Here is a 14,006-nt window from a genome sequence, read left to right on the forward strand (position 1 = left end):
TGAGTGGTTGTCCTCTTTTGCAGGGCGTTGGCGCCGACCACCGCTGCCATTGCGTCCCATGCTGGACTGGTGGTGCAGCTGCCCATCCTGTGGCCAGAGTTGGGGGTGGAGGACATCACGGCGGGCCTCCATGGCATCCAAAAGGCGCTCGAAGGCTGCATCGCTGAAGCGGCGGGCTGCAGTCTTTTTGCCTTTCGGGGCCATCCTGTCTTCCATGCGACAGTCCTAGGCTGGGAGCACTGAGAGGTGTGCACGTGGCTGCACGTTAAATGTTGTGCCTGGTGTGATGAAGTGTCGATGTCATGGTGTGGTGGGCAAATGAGAGCCCGCCCACCGTGGAAATGCACAATTAATGCAGCGGGTTTGAGAAGATTTGGCGTGAAAAGCCACCATTGCGGCTGGCAGGTTAAACATCATTTTACCCACCCATTACCACACTTAAAGCAAACCTGGGATGATTCTGCCCTTAGAGTGGGTTTGAACGCACGGCTCTGTACTATAGGATAGAAAGAGAGCTGTGTTAATAACAACTGGGGATAAATTAAGGAATCAGCAGCAACAATTAAACTTTGGATCACCATTTTTGGCAGTTTTAGTGTTCCTGAAGTAATTGTTCTCTGAGAGCACTTAGACTTTGGTTTTCAAAATGTCACATGTCTGACTGTAGTTTTGTTTGATTACCTGACTTGGAAATCTGTTGTCAAATTGGTTTTCTAGCCCCATAGGTCCCGTGCGCCTGTTCTGGTAGTTCAATCAAATGTTATAGATCTCATGAAACTATTCAAAAAGAGAGCAGGGTGTTCCCAATGTTCTTCCGAAACTGATAACACTAAGGTGCAGTGAAACAAGAGTAACATTGTACAAGGGCTGGCAATGGGTGAACAGAAAACATAGATTTGTTGCATAGGTCCTTTCTCATGGTCTTTAGTTCTGGCTGGAGTATAAGGGTGTTCGGGCAAAGGAAAGCTTAAAAGGCGATTTGGGAAACAGTACCACCCCCAGAGAGTCACATGATGATAGATTATGTGTAGTAGAGTCTGGAAAAAGCCAGCATGGAGACAGTAGCAATGCAGAGCTGTACCTTAGAGATTGTAAACAGTTATGGGTTACCAATAAACAGTTTACGTTCAACCATACAAACCTCCAGACATCTTAGTGAGACACCAAACAACCTTACAACACTGGCCTCCTCTGCTAGGAGGAGCATTTTCTCTATGTTTAATCATGGGCAATTTAAGAGATACAGAGATTGTCTTGAAGAGCAAAAGAAATGCCTACCTCCTCCACAGAGATTGTCTTACCTTCCAGTTTCCATATAATGTGTTGTCTTCTCTGGCATCTGGTTCCAACTACTTTAGAGGTTACTGACTGTAGGCATTATCTCCTCTTAGGTATGGTACATTGCTAATCCTATGTGGAGGTGCCCTAGACTGTAAATTCCAAGGCCACCTTATTCGCAATCTCTTTATCCAACAACATTTTCACCTCACCTGACATTTGACGTGGGCCCAGACTTTTGTCCGTGAGTCAGGTGCGAAGATTTGGGAGAATTCCCGGCTCCGCAAACCCAACTTCTTACAATGGCTGCCCGGACATCGGAATGGAGGGTGATATATATTAGAGGCCGGGGCGAGCAACTCCAGAAGAACTGAAGAGAGTGCTGGGTGTGAAGGTGGTCTGGGTGGAACGCCTGCCTCAAGGCTTCAGCACTGTGTCCAAAATGTTAAAAAGGGTAAAATATGAAACATCCCCACAGCCCTGTTGCCTCACCACTGCACCCCCCCAGCACACTACCTATGCCCATCCATGCCAACCCATGCCACCTCATGCTCCCACCCATGACCAGAGCCCCTCATGCCCTCCATTCAACCTATACTTTGTACTTACCTCCATGTCCCCTCGTGCCTTCAGTGCTAACTTATGCCCCTGCACCAACCCTCCATGCTCTCTCATACCCATATGCCAACTTAGTGCCAACACATGCCAACCCATGCACCCCAACCAACACCCTTTGCCGTTAAAGCCAACCATTCAAATCACCCACTATCCACCATGGGCAAACCTCAGGACCTATGTAGAGAGGATATAAAATAAAGTTCTAAGTGTCTATTGCAGACTTTACTAAATTGAAAAAGCACTCTAATTCATAAAAAACCATTTACTACATTTACATTCCTTCAACTACATAAAGCCTTATAAGAACAAGCATTTTATTCAAGTGCACCACTCCTTATAACAACAAGCATTGGAATTCATAATGACACTTCAAAGAGTCTATAATCAGTTGTAGCTGTCAAACAAATTGTGAAATAGCAGACACCCTACTGTGACAGTGGCTGGTTGTGAAATTATTCATGCAGTACTAATCCAATAATGAAAACTCTTGGGCTTATGTCAACAGACAGAGTGAAATAGAAAGCAGTATTTTTTTTTAATACTCTAGATATTTTTTCAAAGATTTAAAGGGCAGGACTTTACAGCTTGACATCTCCCCTTGTTAGATGCTTTTGACAGGTCTTCTTGACACTTTTGACAGTTGATTTTTACAGGTCTGTTGAAATTTCCAGTGAGCTTGACAGTTAATGAGTTCATTCACTTTTTACACACATTCATGCCCACTGTTAACAATTCCAAAGGGCACGTTACCTACTGCAGAGGGCACCCGGCCTACTCCAAAGGGCAACTTACCTCCACCGAAGGGCACCTGACCTCCCACAAAAGTGTCCCGAAATCACATCCAAAGGGGGCACCTTAACTCTCTAAAGCAGTAGCCTGGCTTTTGAAGTGGATCCACAAAATTCAGACCTTCTCTTACCAGGTCTGACTCGCACACTTTGAGCTTCAAGCTCCAAGGCAACAAAAAATCCCCCTTGGATGGAGGCAGCTGATGATTTAAGTGGCCGGCTGCCTCTGTAAAACACGGACGCGCGAAATGTGTCACCCTCCACAACCACCCCACCCCCCCTCCCCATGCCCGCCCCTGTGAAAATGGGAATTGCTGTGTTTGGGGGCGGGACTTACAACTTTCAGCCACTTCTGCCATTTTTTTGCCTCAAGGGAGAGGCTATCCGTTGTGGGGGCGAAATTCTGGGCCACAGTGTTTGAGTTCAGCCAGCGCCGTGTCAATTTCCTTCACCCTGTGTTTTATGGCTCCATTCTGTCATGTTGTTCACACCCAGTACTTCAACCCCACTCTCGCAAAGGCAAAAAACAAATACAATTTAAAAAAAAAAATTGCTATCATGAAGTGGCCACTTCTATTGCCCATCCTTAGTTGCCCTGATGGCATTAAAAGTCAATCGGGTGGAGTGGGACTGGATCACGTGCAAGGCAGACCAGAGAGGAGTCTGAAGGACCATTTAAGTTTTTCCAACAGCTTTCACAGTTATTTTACTTGATGCCATTTTAGCAGATTTTCTAAATTCAGTTTCCCAACATGCCATGGTGGAATTTGAACTCAAAATCTCTGGATTACATCTGCAAACACCCCAGTAGTTCTGATCCACATGCATTTACCTTTAAAGCAGTTGTGTCTATGTAAATTTTCTCAACAGACTTTTAAGGGCCAGTGTTTAAATTTATTGATGAAGTGGCCTTGCAATATGCAATGGGGAAAATTCATCATTCTGCCTGCCATGAAATGTCCCAGAGAGTTCATAAGCCAGCACTTCGGAATTGGCCTGCCATTTTTTCAAGATATTAGTAAATAACTGGCAGAACATAAATCAACAATTGTGCTCTTGGGTAAACCTACTTACGTATGTGATAATAAGCCTTCTAAACACACAAACTGCCATGTAATTAGGACAATGTACCATGTTACAAAGCAGACCATTGTTCAAATGAATGATCATAAGCTTATGCGATATTTTTTGGCTTGCCAAAGGAGAATGTAGGTTGTGACTCGAACGAGATTATAACAAGGAGTTGCACTGGAGGGAAATGATTGTTTCAATTCCAACAACATCGGGAACAGACATCTGCACTCATAAAGAGCATAATTGACTCTTGAAAATAATGAACTGTTAAAAAATAAGAAGCAAAATTACCTTGATGATGGTTAAAAGTAAAATGAAAGAGAATAATGATTGCAAACAAGTTATATGTATATGCGTAGGCGATGATGCCATTGACTATTTGAACAGACCTAGGAGGAACAAAGGTCTGAATGAATCACAGAATCATAGTGCAGAAGAGGCCCTTTGGCCTATCGAGTCTGCACCAACACGTGAGAAACACCCGACCTACCTACCTAATCCCATTTAGCAGCACTTGGCCCATAGCCTTGAATGTTATGAGATGCCAAGTGCTCATCCAGGTACTTTTTAAAGGATGTGAGGCAACCCGCCTCCACCACCCTCCCAGGCAGCGTATTCCAGACCGTCACCACCCTCTGGGTAAAAAAGTTTTTCCTCACATCCCCACTAAACCTCCTGCCCCTCACCTTGAACTTATGCCCCCTTATGACTGACCCTTCAACTAAGGGGGACAGCTGCTCCCTATCCACCCTGTCCATGCCCCTCATAACCTTATTACCCGGAAAAACTCAGCAGGTCTGGCAGCATCGGTGGAGAAGAAAAGAGTTGATGTTTTGAGTCCTCATGACCCTTCAACAGAACTGAGTGAATATTAGGAGAGGGCTGAAATATAAGCTGGTTTAAGGTGGGGGTGGGGGACTGGGGGGAGAGAAGTGGGTGTGTGTGGTGTGGTTGTAGGGACAAGCAAGCAGTGATAGGAGCAGATAATCAAACGATGTCACAGACAAAGGAACAAAGAAGTGTTGAAGGTGGTGATATTATCTAAACAAATATGCTAATTAAGAATGGATGGCAGGGCACTCAAGGTACAGCTCTAGTGGGGGTGGGGTGGAAAGACTAGCAGGGCATAAAAGATTTACCTTCAGAAATCTATGGACACACATGCCAAGGTCCCTTTGTTCCTCAGAACTTCCTAGTGTCATGCCGTTCATTGAATGCTTCCTTGTCAAATTACTTCTTCCAAACTGTATCACCTCACACTTTTCAGGGTTAAATTCCATCTGCCACTAATCTGCCCATTTGACCATCCCATCTATATCTTCCTGTAGCCCAAGACACTCAACCTCACTGTTAACCACCCGGCCAATCTTTGTGTCATCCGCAAACTTACTAATCCAACCCCCCACATAGTCATCCATGTTGTTTATATAAATGACAAATAATAGGGGACCCAGCACAGATCCCTGTGGTATGCCACTGGACACCGGCTTCCAGTCACTAAAGCATCCTTCTGTCATCACCCTCTGTCTCCTACAACTAAGTTAATTTCGAATCCACCTTATCAAATTACCCTGTATCCCATGTGCCTTTGCCTTCTTTATAAGTCTCCCATGTAGGACCAATGGGGCAACTATTTTGTATATACACTGCTGCCAAGGAAATCATTAAAGCAAATTGCTGCTGTGAGATTAACTAACTGACATCTCAAACCATATGACAGAGCACAACAGCAAGGACGTGATGCTGAACCTGTTTAAAACACTGGCTAGGCCTCAGCTGGAGTATTGTGTTCAATTCTGAGCACTATACTTTTGGAAGAATGCCAAAGCCTTGGAGAAGGCACAGAGGATGTTTGCTAAAATGGTACAAGGCGTGAGGGAATTCAGATATATGGAGAGACTGGTGAAGCTGTGATGTCTCCTTGGAGCAGAGCAGGTTAAGAGGAAATTTAAGGCAGCTGTTCAAAACCCTTTTGATAGAGTACGTATAAGGAGATATTGTTTCCAGTGGCTGAACTGTTGGTAATTAGAGGACACAGGTTTAAGATGATTGGCAAGAGAACCAGATGCGACATAATGAAACAATGTTTTACACAGTGAATTGTGATCTGGAATACTGTGACTGAAAGGTTGGTGGTAGACTAAGTTCCCTCTAAGCTCTACAGCAATGCACCAATCCATCAAGTGCCACGCATTTGGTTATTAACATCAGTCAGATGGCATGACTCATTGGCTCTCCCACTCACCACTTCCCTTCCAAACTCTGCAGGTCACCGCCTCTCATGCTCTCATGTTGCCAACCCTCCTGCTTGCCATTTCCCTCCTCATCATGGTTCCGTCCCTCTCGTCGCCTCTCCCCCTCACCGCTTTTCCCCCTCGCTGCCTCTCTCCCTTGCCACCTCTCTCCCTTGCCCCTTCTCCCCTCTCACAGCCTCTTCCCTCTCGCCACCTCTCCCCCCCCTCACTGCCTCTCCCTTCTCGTCACCTCTTCCCCTCTCGCCACCTCTTCCCCTTCGCCACCTCGACCCCCCTCATCAACACACCCTCTCACTGCCTCTCCCTCTCGCTGCCTCTCCCTCTCGCTGCCTCTCCCCCTCGCCGGCTGTCCCCTCTCCCCCCTCGCCACTTCCCTCCTACCTGCCATTTCCCACCCGGTCACCATATCCCTCCCACTCGCTGCTTCCCTTCCGCTCACCACTTTCCTCCCATTGTCACTCCCCGCCCCCCCCAGCTCTCTGTTTCCCTCCCACACGCTGCCTCCTTCCTGCTTTCAGACTCCGTCCCTTTCGCTGCTTTCCCTCTGAACCCTCCCGCTTAACGCCTTTCATGAATTGCTGACCCTCCCACCTGCCACTTGAAGCGCATTCAGTTGCAACATCCAGAAGTGAATTGGACAAACACGTGTAGGAAAACATATCAGGGCTATGTACAGCTGGGGAAGCGGTTAAAAAGTCAGAACAGTAATGATAAAATGAGTGGCCTCCTGTCTTGTATCATAATATGATTCTATGGCAGCCATCATTCAGAGCAGCAGTGTCTTACCCACAAAGTCCTGACATCGCTTGTGTGTACACATAAACCTGTTATAAGCATGAAATGCTTCTCCTTTTTGTTGTTGAATAATGCCAGCCCTTTTCATCAACACAAATAAATATAATAAAAGCAACTGAAATGCTGGAAAATATGAAACAAATGTGAGTTTGCCTTTTCTGTTTACAAATGTCGACTGATGAACTGTGCCTGTCGCACAATTTTTTGTTTGCTCCTCTATTCACAAGATAGCTAGAACTTTCAGGATAGAATCAAAGTAGCTTCGTCAGGCAATTAAATCTTTGTCAAATGAAACATAATAATTGGCAGCGTAATAATCTCTGGAAACTTATCAACTTCTGAAATATCACACATGCTGGAATATTTTGCATTATACAAGTAGAATCATTTTTTGCTAAATATTAAATTATAATCATCCATGAATATTTATCTAATGTAGCCATCTCATTATGCAAATGGCTGTACTCACAGCTGATACCAAGTGTCATGAGAGCGCGTTTTCTTCAAAGCATTAAATTAACAGGATGGCAAAACAATATTGCCGCACACACTTCAACATTTCAGACCTATGCAACCAAAAGACAAATGCTCCACTATTGTTTCTAATTCTGTAAGTGACGTGTGATTCATTAATTTTTTTCCAAATTAGGATGTTCATTATGCCACAGCCAGAAATGGATTCTTAACCACAGAAAATTTGGGCTACAACAGCCTTCCAGATTAATTAGACTTTCAATAGGCCACAGTTGAGAAGATATTATCAAGAAACTTTTGCTGATTTGAGCTACAGTTATCCTTAAAACATTCAAATGTATGGCATAAGGTGAAATGATGGGGAAAACAAGAGTAGTCGGCCGCAAGTTGAAGACAGCCCATAACTCAAAGTTGTTTGCGTCTGTTTTGGAGATTGTCATTCCATTATATGGTAGCCCAGACAACCGATCTTAAGGGGAGAAAATAAGACTGACAAAATCCTTATCAACAACTTCTCTCGCAATCAGTAAGTCAGTCATGTTGAACATAACTGTAATATTGACACGTAAAACTCACTCACTTTATATCCCAATCTTTTTTCGGAGATCTTTGAAAAGCTTCGACAGGAAGCAAATGTATGTTTCTGTCCTCTAAATGTTTTGGACGTCACAGTTCTGCACAGAATGATTTTTGACTTGAGTACTCAGTGTCATAGCCAACAGTCTTTCCTTAATTAATACCATGAAAGAGACGGAAGGTTGTGCAAGGACTATGTTTGGGGAGCAGCAAATGAAGAACATTTGGTTGCACAAAATCATGAAGTATGACAAAGGGCTGTCCCATAATGAGAGACTGAGCAAACTGAGCCTATATATTCTGGAGTTTGGAAGAACAAGAGGTGATCTCATTGAAACATAAAAGGTTCTGAAGGCGATTGATGGGCTAGACACCAAAAGCTTGTCTCCTCTGGCTGTGGAATCTAGAACATGGGGCACAGTCTCAGGATAAGCCGTTGATCATTTAGGAATGAGAAAAATAGAAATTTCTTCACTCAGAGAGTTGTGAATCTTTGGAATTGACTACCCCAGAGGGTTGGAATGCTCCTTCATTGAATACATTCAAGGCTGGGAGACATCGATTGTTGGCTTTCGTGGGAATCAAAGAATAAGGGGAGTGGGTGGGAAAGTGAAGTTGAGGCAGAAGGTCAACTATGATCACACTGAATGGTGGAACAGGCTCGAGGGGCCATATGGCCAAATTTAGCTCATATTTCCAATATTCTTATGTTCTTATTCTCATCCTATACTTCTGCAGCCTTTGCAAGACTATCCAAAAGAATAATTGTAAGTTAAGTATGATTCAGAAACTTGGTTCAAAACAGGTTAATTTGGGCTTTCAGTGCCAAGTGAAAAAGGGTCTAGGAGCAAGACATCTAAATGGCCACAAGACCAAGGCTATCCTTGCCTCAGAGCTATTTAAATGCATAGTGGAGATTACAGTAACCATATATGGCAGCCCAGAAAATCTCACACAATGGATGAAAAAAAGTTGGCAGATTCCTTATTAACACCTTCTGTCAGGCAACCAACAAATACTGTTGAAGGCAATTGTCAGTAATTCCACTCAATTTTTATGTCAATCCTTTCTCACAGGTGTTTTAAAAGCTTCTGTTGCAAGTGAATGCATATTTCTGCCAACTTAATATGTAGGAAATTGTCATTTTGAAGGCAATGATTTCTGAATTGATTAAAGGTGGTGATGTTCTACAGCAAAGGTTCACATCTCTGTTTATATCTGGCATTGAGATTATGATTTTTAAAAATATATTGATGAACAAAGTGAATATTTTACTCTCTGTAATCTATTATCTTTATGCTAAACATCTTAAGAATGAGCATGTTGTTATGGACAGGAGGGGGTTTAATTTAAACAGCACTAGTTTCTCCTCTCACTCCCTGTCCATAAATAGAAAGGTGTCTTTGATTTGCTTCCCCCTTTACAAGCAGTGGCATAAGCAGTTTTAGTGGTAATCCAATTTTCTATTAATAACCCCACAGCAAGCTCGCGATAGGATGTACTTAAAGGGTTTGTTTATTTATACATTCCCACAGGCAGGAATGGGTTATCGCAATGTTGCCACCTTTGTATTCGTACAGTAAAAGAGGAATAGAGAAAAGAAAGATTTTCAGTGCAGAGACGACAGAGGAAAGAAATGGCGTTTCACATGGGTTTCAGAGACCAGAGTCAAATTCCAATGAGGTATTCCTTCATGGAGGTCAGCAGGTTGAAAACCAATGCTGTATAATTCACTTTTCTTGTGGTGTTGACTTCACATGATGAGATAGGCATGCACAGGTGAATCAGTCTTGCAGACAATGATACAGAATTCCCAGTAGTAGCAGTGTAGATGGGGTACAGATGTCCAAACTTGGGCAGAGCTCCTTTTCTGTGGGTCTGCATGTAGAATGGTAAACGGCAGACTGAGCTTGCAGTTCCACAAGGCAATAGTCCTGGTTTCACAAACTAGAGATCACTATCACATGACTCCCATCTCTTCACAGTATCTTTGACAAAGGATGTATATCCCTCATCTGGGTCCCTGAGTTGGTTAAATGTGTCAATAATTAAGAAGCGAAAGGAAGGTTGCGGGCTCTTTGTCTTAGCAGACAATAAACTCCGACGGCCAACCTGGGTTATGAAATGCAAATGGCTTTTGTATAGTTCTCTTTGAATTTAGTCTGTGTAGCCCACAGGGGTTCGTTAGTGTCTCCTGAGAGATAATGAGGTGTAGGTTTCTTCAATATTGTCAGGTAGCTTCTTTTGTTCGGGGATCACAGAACAACATAGATTCAGCCATTTTAAAAGGTCTTTGCCCAGTTTTTTTTTAAATCATAGAAATAGCCCATGAGGTTATCTATATCTATTTTATAAAAAATATACAGTCTTAGTCCCTTCAGAATGTAAAAACAGCCAAGTCATCTCAAGCAAAATATATGATTTACAGCATAGATTTAAAATCAATTGCCACTTGGCCTCACATAGCATTCAGCCAAAATCCTTGGCTTCAAGCACTTTGCACATTTTTATCAACCTTTGATGTCATGGCTGCCGCAAGACAAACAAACCTAACACGGCAAAAATTCAGAGCCCAGTAACTTTACGGAAAGAGTTCTAACTAAATGTGTGAAAATGAAGCCATAGCAATGTCAACTTCACATTACGTAGGCATCAGGTCACTAACGTATATCAACCACCCTTAGATTTGGACTGAGGGGCCACAACTACACCCATGTACACACAAGTTCACATGCAGCTTATTTTTGCCCTAACTGTATTATAGCCATCAATATTTTATGAAATTCTCAGATCTTGTAAGCTAAAGTTATCATATTTACACACACTTAGATTTCGCAGTTTACTGTACATGGAATAACTGCCAGCGGTTCGGAGTACCGCCTCATTAAAAGGGTCCACTTGGCATGAAAGTCTATTTGCCATTTTCAATTATAGGCTTCAGTATTAAACATTGGTGGCATTTATTCTATTTTGAATTAGGACTTTTAACCACCAGAGTATCATAAAAGGCCAGTTGGAAACGTACTCCACTCAAATAATTAGATCAGCTGGAGTTGCTCGGGGTGAAAGCGAGTGGGGGAAAACCAGCAGGAGGAAAGAACAGCTCCCAAGACAAACAAGAATTCCTTGCTTCTAATTGAAAGACAATTGCCTGAGGCTTTTTAGGATGAGGCTTCAATTTGACCTTGGCACTTTTTTTTATATTAATCAGATTCGTCCTGCAGCCATGCACATTTTACTTGGAGTCTGATGCGTTATTAATAATTTGGCAATTTCTATCCAAGCCTGAGAATGTTTTTTCCAGCGCCCCCCCCTCCTCTTTTCTCTTCAGCTTACAAGCAGATACATTTTTAAATTATTATCTTAATGATTTCAACTTAGAATTGACTGGATGGTTAAATCTACCCAAATGCCAAAGACTCAAAGCATTGCATTAGAATGTTGATTCAAGTGTTGTCAAACATTAGCATCATCTAACTTTTCTTGATAAATTTCCCATGTACAATCTTTGCACTTGGAGAAAGCTAACTTACAGTGTCAGCCATGGCTCACATTCTCTAGCACAAATATAAACAGTTGTGAGTTTGAGTCCCACTTCAGAAACTCGAGCTCATGATCCAGGCTGTCCTTCCAGTAGAATGCTGCAGTATTGGCAGTGCTGTTTTTCAGATGAGATGTGAAACCCGTGTTGGCTGCGAAAAGATCCCATGGGCACTTTTGGAGGGGTCACCATGGCTTTTTTCACTGCATTAGAGAACCAGACAGGCTTTTATGACAATCAGTAAAAGCTTCATGGTCACCACTACTGCAACTGTCAATTCCAGATAGTATTAATTGAACTGAATTTTCACCAGCTGTGATGGTGAGATTTGAACAATGTTCCCTGGGCATTAGCCTGGGGCTCTGGCTTACTAGCTCAGTGACTTTACCACTATGCCACCGTCTCCCCCAAATGGAAATTAAATGGTCTTTGTCTACAGGATACAGTACAGGAAAAGGATTTGGTGGGGGGAAGGGGTGCAGAGATCATTTTCACAGTGTACATTAGAAGCAGAATCTTGGAATCTACCATTCACAGGATAGCATGTGATACTGAATTGCCACAGGACAGCTGTTCATTTCCCTCTGGAGTTTTTTTAATCCAATTTTTGTCTCCATTTTACGGAAGAACATTTCCTGGAAAAGGTGGAGCAAAGACGACTCATGCAATACCTGGCTTCAGAACCCTATGCTGTATGGAAAGTGCAAGAGTTGAGTCTGTTTGCACAAGATGAAATTGCATTTATATGTTCAAGATCCTCATGGTATCAACAAATGAGAAAATGTTTACTATGACACCCAGTAGGGCACAAGGGGGTGTAGGATGGAACTTGGGTAAATCAACAGATCGGACATAAATATTTCACATAGTGGGTGATAATCATTGGAAAGAACTGGTAGGAAGGCAACCAGTACCTGTGGCCTGACAGTTGGTTTATTACATTTTGTTATTCAAATACCGAATATCTTGGCAATAACAATTTTTTGGTCCATTATTAAGCTTAATCAAGCTGTAGCTCAGGACCCCCATTTTGCTGTCTCCCTTAGCCCCTACTCTCCTGTCTCTTCCTACCTCCCAGTAATGCCATCTTTCTTTTGTTCTGTTTTTTTCCCCAAGTCTCAGGATGTAGACATCACTGATAAGGCCAGTGTTGATTGTCCACCCCTAATTGCCCTGAAACTTAAGGCTACTTCAATGGGCAGTCAACTACTTTGGAGTGACATATAGGACCAGAAAAGGTAAAGGCATTCTTCCCTCAAGGGCATTAATGAAGCAGTTTGGTTTTCATACCAATCTGACAGCTTCATGGTCATTCACAGATCCCAGTGTCTAATGTTACATTATTTTATTATTAATTAATCAATAATAATAATATTATTATATTATTAGATGTGATTCCGCAATTGATCAACATTTGCTTAACAATCTTGATTATGCTGAGGATTGCACTGACAACCAATTTAAGATTATCAGTCAGGTTCACAGTGTGACTCACGCATGCTAAAAGCTGCATATGTTAGCACACAAGACCCTGCCCTTTGAAAACACGAAGAACATATCCACACTTTGGACCTTTCTCAATTAAACAAAAGCTTGGAGGGCCAACCATTCCGAGGTTCATTCCTCATGGCAACGCCTTGATCAATCAGAATTGACCTGCCTGGTTTGAATTTAAACAAAAGCTTGGCAGTTAACTGTTCATTGGTGCATTCTCCATGATAACAGCTCTACAGCTCTAGCAATCAGAGTCCATTTGCCAACCAATCAGTATCCTCTTCTCATGTAGCATACATTGTTGTTCCCTTTGAGATTTGGTAATCTTGTGAGTCCGTCCTGATGAGTGCAAGACGAAAAGTTTCAACAGCATGTCTCTTCCTTCAGCAATTCTAATGAGATATTGTCATGGATGATGAAAAGCTTGGCCCAATAGGTAGGATTTAAGGAGCGTCTCAAAGGGGGAGAGAGAAATAGAGAAATTGAGAGGTTTAAGGAAGAGAATTCCGGAGCTTCGGAGCAAGACAGTTGAAGGTGCAGCCACCAATGGTGGTGTTAAAATTGGAGATGCTCAAGCGTCCACGATTAGAGGCATGTAAATATCTCAGAGGGCTGAGGGCCTGGAGAAGATTACAAAGATAAGGAGGAGCAAGGCCGTGGAGGGATTTGAAAACAACGATAATGTTAAAATCAATATGTTGCTTGACCAAGAACCAATGTGGGATGGTGAAAACATGAGTGATAGGATAATGGGGCTTGCTGCAAATTAAGATGTGGGCAGCAGAATTTTGAATGCCCTCAAGCTTACGGAGGGTAGAATGTGGGTGGCCCGCCAGAAGTACATTGGAATTGTCAACTCTAGAGGTAACAGAGACATGAATGAGGGTTTCAGCAGCAGATGAGCTGAGTTAGGAATGAAGTGAGGCAGTGTTACAGAGGCATAAATAAGCAGTCTTGATGGAGTTCTTATTGTGGAATCTAGAACACGGGAGCACAGCATCAGGGTCAGACCCCTTGGCTGCAAGGGACTTCTACAGAATTAGAGTCTGTTTGCACAGGATGAAACCTTATTTGTGTGTTCAACTATCAGTAAGAAAATATTTACTATTACCC

This window comes from Carcharodon carcharias, chromosome 9, assembly GCF_017639515.1.
Source record: "Carcharodon carcharias isolate sCarCar2 chromosome 9, sCarCar2.pri, whole genome shotgun sequence".
NCBI lineage: Eukaryota > Metazoa > Chordata > Chondrichthyes > Lamniformes > Lamnidae > Carcharodon > Carcharodon carcharias.